This window comes from Lissotriton vulgaris, chromosome 1_1, assembly GCF_964263255.1.
Source record: "Lissotriton vulgaris chromosome 1_1, aLisVul1.2, whole genome shotgun sequence".
Classification (NCBI taxonomy): Eukaryota; Metazoa; Chordata; class Amphibia; order Caudata; family Salamandridae; genus Lissotriton; species Lissotriton vulgaris.
Window position 1 is genome coordinate 1,452,851,856 of NC_141685.1, and position 12,552 is coordinate 1,452,864,407.

Below are 12,552 nucleotides of genomic sequence, written 5' to 3' on the forward strand. Positions count from 1 at the left end.
CGTGGATTTCGAACTGTTCGTGATCATCAAGCACCCTGCTTAAAAATGCACATGAGCTTGCAGAAATGCTCCGACCCTTACTAAAGGATTTAAACATTAATTGCTTTGAAATTTTGGACACACATTGAATCGTGACACGCATTTGGGAACTCAATAGCCCAGCATGCAACAACAAAGGAATGCTCTTTAGCATACGCCCATTGAGGGGCCAGCATGTTAATAAAGCCCAGCTGATAACAAAAGTGCGTGCATCAATGTTTGTTCAGGAGCAGCCCATGAAGAAGCGGCGCAAGACCGCGAAACGCGTTGGCAATAATAAACCAGTGGGGGCATGAAAGCAGGCTGCAGTTTATTGCCGGATGGCTGAGCAGAGTCGAGTGCCTTCTCAAAACGTTGGGAACTTTGTTGGAAAACTATTTGCACGGCATCCCTGCTGTGGAGGGGGCACCATCACCAGCTGGATAAACAGAACATCCAGCTGATTGAGGCCTGGATTTCGAACTGTTCGTGATCATCAAGCACCCTGCTTAAAAATGCACATGAGCTTGCAGAAATGCTATGACCCTTACTAAAGGATTTAAACATTAATTGCTTTGAAATTTTGGACACACATAGAATCGTGACACACATTTGGGAACTCAATAGCCCAGCATGCAACAACAAAGGAATGCTCTTTAGCATATGCCCATTGAGGGGCGAGCATGTTAATAAAGCCCAGCTGATAACAAAAGTGCGTGCATCAATGTTTGTTCAGGAGCAGCCCATGAAGAAGCGGCGCAAGACCGCAAAACGCGTTGGCAATAATAAACCAGTGGGGGCATGAAAGCAGGCTGCAGATTATTGCCGGATGGCTGAGCAGAGTCGAGTGCCTTCTCAAAACGTTGGGAACTTTGTTGGAAAACTATTTGCACGGCATCCCTGCCGTGAATGGGGCACCATCACCAGCTGGATAAACAGAACATCCAGCTGATTGAGGCGTGGATTTCGAACTGTTCGTGATCATCAAGCACCCTGCTTAAAAATGCACATGAGCTTGCAGAAATGCTCCGACCCTTACTAAAGGATTTAAACATTAATTGCTTTGAAATTTTGGACACACATTGAATCGTGACACGCATTTGGGAACTCAATAGCCCAGCATGCAACAACAAAGGAATGCTCTTTAGCATACGCCCATTGAGGGGCGAGCATGTTAATAAAGCCCAGCTGATAACAAAAGTGCGTGCATCAATGTTTGTTCAGGAGCAGCCCATGAAGAAGCGGCGCAAGACCGCGAAACGCGTTGGCAATAATAAACCAGTGGGGGCATGAAAGCAGGCTGCAGATTATTGCCGGATGGCTGAGCAGAGTCGAGTGCCTTCTCAAAACGTTGGGAACTTTGTTGGAAAACTATTTGCACGGCATCCCTGCCGTGGAGGGGGCACCATCACCAGCTGGATAAACAGAACATCCAGCTGATTGAGGCCTGGATTTCGAACTGTTCGTGATCATCAAGCACCCTGCTTAAAAATGCACATGAGCTTGCAGAAATCCTCCGACCCTTACTAAAGGATTTAAACATTAATTGCTTTGAAATTTTGGACACACATTGAATCGTGACACGCATTTGGGAACTCAATAGCCCAGCATGCAACAACAAAGGAATGCTCTTTAGCATACGCCCATTGAGGGGCGAGCATGTTAATAAAGCCCAGCTGATAACAAAAGTGCGTGCATCAATGTTTGTTCAGGAGCAGCCCATGAAGAAGCGGCGCAAGATCGCGAAACGCGTTGGCAATAATAAACCAGTGGGGGCATGAAAGCAGGCTGCAGATTATTGCCGGATGGCTGAGCAGAGTCGAGTGCCTTCTCAAAATGTTGGGAACTTTGTTGGAAAACTATTTGCACGGCATCCCTGCCGTGGAGGGGGCACCATCACCAGCTGGATAAACAGAACATTCAGCTGATTGAGGCGTGGATTTCGAACTGTTCGTGATCATCAAGCACACTGCTTAAAAATGCACATGAGCTTGCAGAAATGCTCCAACCCTTACTAAAGGATTTAAACATTAATTGCTTTGAAATTTTGGACACACATTGAATCGTGACACACATTTGGGAACTCAAAAGCCCAGCATGCAACAACAAAGGAATGCTCTTTAGCATACGCCCATTGAGGGGCGAGCATGTTAATAAAGCCCAGCTGATAACAAAAGTGCGTGCATCAATGTTTGTTCTGGAGCAGCCCATGAAGAAGCGGCGCAAGACCGCGAAACGCGTTGGCAATAATAAACCAGTGGGGGCATGAAAGCAGGCTGCAGATTATAGCCGGATGGCTGAGCAGAGTCGAGTGCCTTCTCAAAACGTTGGGAACTTTGTTGGATAACTATTTGCACGGCATCCCTGCCGTGGATGGGGCACCATCACCAGCTGGATAAACAGAACATCCAGCTGATTGAGGCGTGGATTTCGAACTGTTCGTGATCATCAAGCACCCTGCTTAAAAATGCACATGAGCTTGCAGAAATGCTCCGACCCTTACTAAAGGATTTAAATATTAATTGCTTTGAAATTTTGGACACACATTGAATCGTGACACGCATTTGGGAACTCAATAGCCCAGCATGCAACAACAAAGGAATGCTCTTTAGCATACGCCCATTGAGGGGCGAGCATGTTAATAAAGCCCAGCTGATAACAAAAGTGCGTGCATCAATGTTTGTTCAGGAGCAGCCCATGAAGAAGCGGCGCAAGACCGCGAAACGCGTTGGCAATAATAAACCAGTGGGGGCATGAAAGCAGGCTGCAGATTATTGCCGGATGGCTGAGCAGAGTCGAGTGCCTTCTCAAAACGTTGGGAACTTTGTTGGAAAACTATTTGCACGGCATCCCTGCCGTGGAGGGGGCACCATCACCAGCTGGATAAACAGAACATCCAGCTGATTGAGGCATGGACTTCGAACTGTTCGTGATCATCAAGCACCTGCTTAAAAATGCACATGAGCTTGCAGAAATGCTCCGACCCTTACTAAAGGATTTAAACATTAATTGCTTTGAAATTTTGGACACACGTTGAATCGTGACACCCATTTGGGAACTCAATAGCCCAGCATGCAACAACAAAGGAATGCTCTTTAGCATACGCCCATTGAGGGGCGAGCATGTTAATAAAGCCCAGCTGATAACAAAAGTGCGTGCATCAATGTTTGTTCAGGAGCAGCCCATGAAGAAGCGGCGCAAGACCGTGAAACGCGTTGGCAATAATAAACCAGTGGGGGCATGAAAGCAGGCTGCAGATTATTGCCGGATGGCTGAGCAGAGTCGAGTGCCTTCTCAAAACGTTGGGAACTTTGTTGGAAAACTATTTGCACAGCATCCCTGCCATGGAGGGGGCACCATCACCAGCTGGATAAACAGAACATCCAGCTGATTGAGGCGTGGATTTCGAACTGTTCGTGATCATCAAGCACCCTGCTTAAAAATGCACATGAGCTTGCAGAAATGCTCCGACCCTTACTAAAGGATTTAAACATTAATTGCTTTGAAATTTTGGACACACATTGAATCGTGACACGCATTTGGGAACTCAATAGCCCAGCATGCAACAACAAAGGAATGCTCTTTAGCATACGCCCATTGAGGGGCGAGCATGTTAATAAAGCCCAGCTGATAACAAAAGTGCGTGCATCAATGTTTGTTCAGGAGCAGCCCATGAAGAAGCGGCGCAAGACCGCGAAACGCGTTGGCAATAATAAACCAGTGGGGGCATGAAAGCAGGCTGCAGATTATTGCCGGATGGCTGAGCAGAGTTGAGTGCCTTCTCAAAACGTTGGGAACTTTGTTGGAAAACTATTTGCACGGCATCCCTGCCGTGGAGGGGGCACCATCACCAGCTGGATAAACAGAACATCCAGCTGATTGAGGCATGGACTTCGAACTGTTCGTGATCATCAAGCACCTGCTTAAAAATGCACATGAGCTTGCAGAAATGCTCCGACCCTTACTAAAGGATTTAAACATTAATTGCTTTGAAATTTTGGACACACATTGAATCGTGACACCCATTTGGGAACTCAATAGCCCAGCATGCAACAACAAAGGAATGCTCTTTAGCATACGCCCATTGAGGGGCGAGCATGTTAATAAAGCCCAGCTGATAACAAAAGTGCGTGCATCAATGTTTGTTCAGGAGCAGCCCATGAAGAAGCGGCGCAAGACCGTGAAACGCGTTGGCAATAATAAACCAGTGGGGGCATGAAAGCAGGCTGCAGATTATTGCCGGATGGCTGAGCAGAGTCGAGTGCCTTCTCAAAACGTTGGGAACTTTGTTGGAAAACTATTTGCACAGCATCCCTGCCATGGAGGGGGCACCATCACCAGCTGGATAAACAGAACATCCAGCTGATTGAGGCGTGGATTTCGAACTGTTCGTGATCATCAAGCACCCTGCTTAAAAATGCACATGAGCTTGCAGAAATGCTCCGACCCTTACTAAAGGATTTAAACATTAATTGCTTTGAAATTTTGGACACACATTGAATCGTGACACGCATTTGGGAACTCAATAGCCCAGCATGCAACAACAAAGGAATGCTCTTTAGCATACGCCCATTGAGGGGCGAGCATGTTAATAAAGCCCAGCTGATAACAAAAGTGCGTGCATCAATGTTTGTTCAGGAGCAGCCCATGAAGAAGCGGCGCAAGACCGCGAAACGCGTTGGCAATAATAAACCAGTGGGGGCATGAAAGCAGGCTGCAGATTATTGCCGGATGGCTGAGCAGAGTCGAGTGCCTTCTCAAAACGTTGGGAACTTTGTTGGAAAACTATTTGCACGGCATCCCTGCCGTGGAGGGGGCACCATCACCAGCTGGATAAACAGAACATCCAGCTGATTGAGGCGTGGATTTCGAACTGTTCGTGATCATCAAGCACCCTGCTTAAAAATGCACATGAGCTTGCAGAAATGCTCCGACCCTTACTAAAGGATTTAAACATTAATTGCTTTGAAATTTTGGACACACATTGAATCGTGACACGCATTTGGGAACTCAATAGCCCAGCATGCAACAACAAAGGAATGCTCTTTAGCATACCCCCATTGAGGGGCGAGCATGTTAATAAAGCCCAGCTGATAACAAAAGTGCGTGCATCAATGTTTGTTCAGGAGCAGCCCATGAAGAAGCGGCGCAAGACCGCGAAACGCGTTGGCAATAATAAACCAGTGGGGGAATGAAAGCAGGCTGCAGATTATTGCCGGATGGCTGAGCAGAGTCGAGTGCCTTCTCAAAACGTTGGGAACTTTGTTGGAAAACTATTTGCACGGCATCCCTGCCGTGGAGGGGGCACCATCACCAGCTGGATAAACAGAACATCCAGCTGATTGAGGCGTGGATTTCGAACTGTTCGTGATCATCAAGCACCCTGCATAAAAATGCACATGAGCTTGCAGAAATGCTCCGACCCTTACTAAAGGATTTAAACATTAATTGCTTTGAAATTTTGGACACACATTGAATCGTGACACGCATTTGGGAACTCAATAGCCCAGCATGCAACAACAAAGGAATGCTCTTTAGCATACGCCCATTGAGGGGCGAGCATGTTAATAAAGCCCAGCTGATAACAAAAGTGTGTGCATCAATGTTTGTTCAGGAGCAGCCCATGAAGAAGCGGCGCAAGACCGTGAAACGCGTTGGCAATAATAAACCAGTGGGGGCATGAAAGCAGGCTGCAGATTATTGCCGGATGGCTGAGCAGAGTCGAGTGCCTTCTCAAAACGTTGGGAACTTTGTTGGAAAACTATTTGCACAGCATCCCTGCCGTGGAGGGGGCACCATCACCAGCTGGATAAACAGAACATCCAGCTGATTGAGGCGTGGATTTCGAACTGTTCGTGATCATCAAGCACCCTGCTTAAAAATGCACATGAGCTTGCAGAAATGCTCCGACCCTTACTAAAGGATTTAAACATTAATTGCTTTGAAATTTTGGACACACATTGAATCGTGACACGCATTTGGGAACTCAATAGCCCAGCATGCAACAACAAAGGAATGCTCTTTAGCATATGCCCATTGAGGGGCGAGCATGTTAATAAAGCCCAGCTGATAACAAAAGTGCGTGCATCAATGTTTGTTCAGGAGCAGCCCATGAAGAAGCGGCGCAAGACCGCGAAACGCGTTGGCAATAATAAACCAGTGGGGGCATGAAAGCAGGCTGCAGTTTATTGCCGGATGGCTGAGCAGAGTTGAGTGCCTTCTCAAAACGTTGGGAACTCTGTTGGAAAACTATTTGCACGGCATCCCTGCCGTGGAGGGGGCACCATCACCAGCTGGATAAACAGAACATCCAGCTGATTGAGGCCTGGATTTCAAACTGTTCGTGATCATCAAGCACCCTGCTTAAAAATGCACATGAGCTTGCAGAAATGCTCGACCCTTACTAAAGGATTTAAACATTAATTGCTTTGAAATTTTGGACACACATTGAATCGTGACACGCATTTGGGAACTCAATAGCCCAGCATGCAACAACAAAGGAATGCTCTTTAGCATACGCCCATTGAGGGGTGAGTGCGTGCATCAATGTTTGTTCAGGAGCAGCCCATGAAGAAGCGGCGCAAGACCGCGAAACGCGTTGGCAATAATAAACCAGTGGGGACATGAAAGCAGGCTGCAGATTATTGCCGGATGGCTGAGCAGAGTCGAGTGCCTTCTCAAAACGTTGGGAACTTTGTTGGAAAACTATTTGCACGGCATCCCTGCCGTGGAGGGGGCACCATCACCAGCTGGATAAACAGAACATCCAGCTGATTGAGGCGTGGATTTCGAACTGTTCGTGATCATCAAGCACCCTGCTTAAAAATGCACATGAGCTTGCAGAAATGCTCCGACCCTTACTAAAGGATTTAAACATTAATTGCTTTGAAATTTTGGACACACATTGAATCGTGACACGCATTTGGGAACTCAATAGCCCAGCATGCAACAACAAAGGAATGCTCTTTAGCATACGCCCATTGAGGGGCGAGCATGTTAATAAAGCCCAGCTGATAACAAAAGTGCGTGCATCAATGTTTGTTCAGGAGCAGCCCATGAAGAAGCGGCGCAAGACCGTGAAACGCGTTGGCAATAATAAACCAGTGGGGGCATGAAAGCAGGCTGCAGATTATTGCCGGATGGCTGAGCAGAGTCGAGTGCCTTCTCAAAACGTTGGGAACTTTGTTGGAAAACTATTTGCACAGCATCCCTGCCGTGGAGGGGGCACCATCACCAGCTGGATAAACAGAACATCCAGCTGATTGAGGCATGGATTTCGAACTGTTCGTGATCATCAAGCACCCTGCTTAAAAATGCACATGAGCTTCCAGAAATGCTCCGACCCTTACTAAAGGATTTAAACATTAATTGCTTTGAAATTTTGGACACACATTGAATCGTGACACGCATTTGGGAACTCAATAGCCCAGCATGCAACAACAAAGGAATGCTCTTTAGCATACGCCCATTGAGGGGCAAGCATGTTAATAAAGCCCAGCTGATAACAAAAGTGCGTGCATCAATGTTTGTTCAGGAGCAGCCCATGAAGAAGCGGCGCAAGACCGCGAAACGCGTTGGCAATAATAAACCAGTGAGGGCATGAAAGCAGGCTGCAGATTATTGCCGGATGGCTGAGCAGAGTCGAGTGCCTTCTCAAAACGTTGGGAACTTTGTTGGAAAACTATTTGCACGGCATCCCTGCCGTGGAGGGGGCACCATCACCAGCTGGATAAACAGAACATCCAGCTGATTGAGGCGTGGATTTCGAACTGTTCGTGATCATCAAGCACCCTGCTTAAAAATGCACATGAGCTTGCAGAAATGCTCCGACCCTTACTAAAAGATTTAAACATTAATTGCTTTGAAATTTTGGACACACATTGAATCGTGACACGCATTTGGGAACTCAATAGCCCAGCATGCAACAACAAATTAATGCTCTTTAGCATACACCCATTGAGGGGCGAGCATGTTAATAAAGCCCAGCTGATAACAAAAGTGCGTGCATCAATGTTTGTTCAGGAGCAGCCCATGAAGAAGCGGCGCAAGACCGCGAAACACGTTGGCAATAATAAACCAGTGGGGGCATGAAAGCAGGCTGCAGATTATTGCCGGATGGCTGAGCAGAGTCGAGTGCCTTCTCAAAACGTTGGGAACTTTGTTGGAAAACTATCTGCACGGCATCCCTGCCGTGGAGGGGGCACCATCACCAGCTGGATAAACAGAACATCCAGCTGATTGAGGCGTGGATTTCGAACTGTTCGTAATCATCAAGCACCCTGCTTAAAAATGCACATGAGCTTGCAGAAATGCTTCGACCATTACTAAAGGATTTAAACATTAATTGCTTTGAAATTTTGAACACACATTGAATTGTGACACGCATTTGGGAACTCAATAGCCCAGCATGCAACAACAAAGGAATGCTCTTTAGCATACGCCCATTGAGGGGCGAGCATGTTAATAAAGCCCAGCTGATAACAAAAGTGCGTGCATCAATGTTTGTTCAGGAGCAGCCCATGAAGAAGCGGCGCAAGACCGCGAAACGCGTTGGCAATAATAAACCAGTGGGGGCATGAAATCAGGCTGCAGATTATTGCCGGATGGCTGAGCAGAGTTGAGTGCCTTCTCAAAACGTTGGGAACTTTGTTGGAAAACTATTTGCACGGCATCCCTGCCGTGGAGGGGGCACCATCACCAGCTGGATAAACAGAACATCCAGCTGATTGAGGCGTGGATTTCGAACTGTTCGTGATCATCAAGCACCCTGCTTAAAAATGCACATGAGCTTGCAGAAATGCTCCGACCCTTACTAAAGGATTTAAACATTAATTGCTTTGAAATTTTGGACACACATTGAACCGTGACACGCATTTGGGAACTCAATAGCCCAGCATGCAACAACAAAGGAATGCTCTTTAGCATACGCCCATTGAGGGGCGAGCATGTTAATAAAGCCCAGCTGATAACAAAAGTGCGTGCATCAATGTTTGTTCAGGAGCAGCCCATGAAGAAGCGGCGCAAGACCGCGAAACGCGTTGGCAATAATAAACCAGTGGGGGCATGAAAGCAGGCTGCAGATTATTGCCGGATGGCTGAGCAGAGTCGAGTGCCTTCTCAAAATGTTGGGAACTTTGTTGGAAAACTATTTGCACGGCATCCCTGCCGTGGAGGGGGCACCATCACCAGCTGGATAAACAGAACATCCAGCTGATTGAGGCGTGGATTTCGAACTGTTCGTGATCATCAAGCACCCTGCTTAAAAATGCACATGAGCTTGCAGAAATGCTCCGACCCTTACTAAAGGATTTAAACATTAATTGCTTTGAAATTTTGGACACACATTGAATCGTGACACGCATTTGGGAACTCAATAGCCCAGCATGCAACAACAAAGGAATGCTCTTTAGCATACGCCCATTGAGGGGCGAGCATGTTAATAAAGCCCAGCTGATAACAAAAGTGCGTGCATCAATGTTTGTTCAGGAGCAGCCCATGAAGAAGAGGCGCAAGACCGCGAAACGCGTTGGCAATAATAAACCAGTGGGGGCATGAAAGCAGGCTGCAGATTATTGCCGGATGGCTGAGCAGAGTCGAGTGCCTTCTCAAAACGTTGGGAACTTTGTTGGAAAACTATTTGCACGGCATCCCTGCCGTGGAGGGGGCACCATCACCAGCTGGATAAACAGAACATCCAGCTGATTGAGGCCTGGATTTCGAACTGTTCGTGATCATCAAGCACCCTGCTTAAAAATGCACATGAGCTTGCAGAAATGCTCTGACCCTTACTAAAGGATTTAAACATTAATTGCTTTGAAATTTTGGACACACATTGAATCGTGACGCGCATTTGGGAACTCAATAGCCCAGCATGCAACAACAAAGGAATGCTCTTTAGCATACGCCCATTGAGGGGCGAGCATCTTAATAGAGCCCAGCTGATAACAAAAGTGCGTGCATCAATGTTTGTTCAGGAGCAGCCCATGAAGAAGCGGCGCAAGACCGCGAAACGCGTTGGCAATATTAAACCAGTGGGGGCATGAAAGCAGGCTGCAGATTATTGCCAGATGGCTGAGCAGAGTCGAGTGCCTTCTCAAAACGTTGGGAACTTTGTTGGAAAACTATTTGCACGGCATCCCTGCCGTGGAGGGGGCACCATCACCAGCTGGATAAACAGAACATCCAGCTGATTGAGGCGTGGATTTCGAACTGTTCGTGATCATTCAGCACCCTGCTTAAAAATGCACATGAGCTTGCAGAAATGCTCCGACCCTTACTAAAGGATTTAAACATTAATTGCTTTGAAATTTTGGACACACATTGAATCGTGACACACATTTGGGAACTCAATAGCCCAGCATGCAACAACAAAGGAATGCTCTTTAGCATACGCCCATTGAGGGGCGAGCATGTTAATAAAGCCCAGCTGATAACAAAAGTGCGTGCATCAATGTTTGTTCAGGAGCAGCCCATGAAGAAGCGGCGCAAGACCGCGAAATGCGTTTGCAATAATAAACCAGTGGGGGCATGAAAGCAGGCTGCAGATTATTGCCGGATGGCTGACCAGAGTCGAGTGCCTTCTCAAAACGTTGGGAACTTTGTTGGAAAACTATTTGCACGGCATCCGTGCCGTGGAGGGGGCACCATCACCAGCTGGATAAACAGAACATCCAGCTGATTGAGGCGTGGATTTTGAACTGTTCGTGATCATCAAGCACCCTGCTTAAAAATGCACATGAGCTTGCAGAAATGCTCCGACCCTTACTAAAGGATTTAAACATTAATTGCTTTGAAATTTTGGACACACATTGAATCGTGACACGCATTTGGCAACTCAATAGCCCAGCATGCAACAACAAAGGAATGCTCTTTAGCATACGCCAATTGAGGGGTGAGCATGTTAATAAAGCCCAGCTGATAACAAAAGTGCGTGCATCAATGTTTGTTCAGGAGCAGCCCATGAAGAAGCGGCGCAAGACCGCGAAACGCGTTGGCAATAATAAACCAGTGGGGGCATGAAAGCAGGCTGCAGATTATTGCCGGATGGCTGAGCAGAGTCGAGTGCCTTCTCAAAACGTTGGGAACTTTGTTGGAAAACTATTTGCACGGCATCCCTGCCGTGGAGGGGGCACCATCACCAGCTGGATAAACAGAACATCCAGCTGATTGAGGCCTGGATTTCGAACTGTTCGTGATCATCAAGCACCCTGCTTAAAAATGCACATGAGCTTGCAGAAATGCTCTGACCCTTACTAAAGGATTTAAACATTAATTGCTTTGAAATTTTGGACACACATTGAATCGTGACACGCATTTGGGAACTCAATAGCCCAGCATGCAACAACAAAGGAATGCTCTTTAGCATATGCCCATTGAGGGGCGAGCATCTTAATAGAGCCCAGCTGATAACAAAAGTGCGTGCATCAATGTTTGTTCAGGAGCAGCCCATGAAGAAGCGGCGCAAGACCGCGAAACGCGTTGGCAATATTAAACCAGTGGGGGCATGAAAGCAGGCTGCAGATTATTGCCAGATGGCTGAGCAGAGTCGAGTGCCTTCTCAAAACGTTGGGAACTTTGTTGGAAAACTATTTGCACGGCATCCCTGCCGTGGAGGGGGCACCATCACCAGCTGGATAAACAGAACATCCAGCTGATTGAGGCGTGGATTTCGAACTGTTCGTGATCATTCAGCACCCTGCTTAAAAATGCACATGAGCTTGCAGAAATGCTCCGACCCTTACTAAAGGATTTAAACATTAATTGCTTTGAAATTTTGGACACACATTGAATCGTGACACGCATTTGGGAACTCAATAGCCCAGCATGCAACAACAAAGGAATGCTCTTTAGCATACGCCCATTGAGGGGCGAGCATGTTAATAAAGCCCAGCTGATAAAAAAAGTGCGTGCATCAATGTTTGTTCAGGAGCAGCCCATGAAGAAGCGGCGCAAGACCGCGAAACGCGTTGGCAATAATAAACCAGTGGGGGCATGAAAGCAGGCTGCAGATTATTGCCGGATGGCTGACCAGAGTCGAGTGCCTTCTCAAAACGTTGGGAACTTTGTTGGAAAACTATTTGCACGGCATCCGTGCCGTGGAGGGGGCACCATCACCAGCTGGATAAACAGAACATCCAGCTGATTGAGGCGTGGATTTTGAACTGTTCGTGATCATCAAGCACCCTGCTTAAAAATGCACATGAGCTTGCAGAAATGCTCCGACCCTTACTAAAGGATTTAAACATTAATTGCTTTGAAATTTTGGACACACATTGAATCGTGACACGCATTTGGCAACTCAATAGCCCAGCATGCAACAACAAAGGAATGCTCTTTAGCATACGCCCATTGAGGGGTGAGCATGTTAATAAAGCCCTGCTGATAACAAAAGTGCGTGCATCAATGTTTGTTCAGGAGCAGCCCATGAAGAAGCGGCACAAGACCGTGAAACGCGTTGGCAATAATAAACCAGTGGGGGCATGAAAGCAGGCTGCAGATTATTGCCGGATGGCTGAGCAGAGTCGAGTGCCTTCT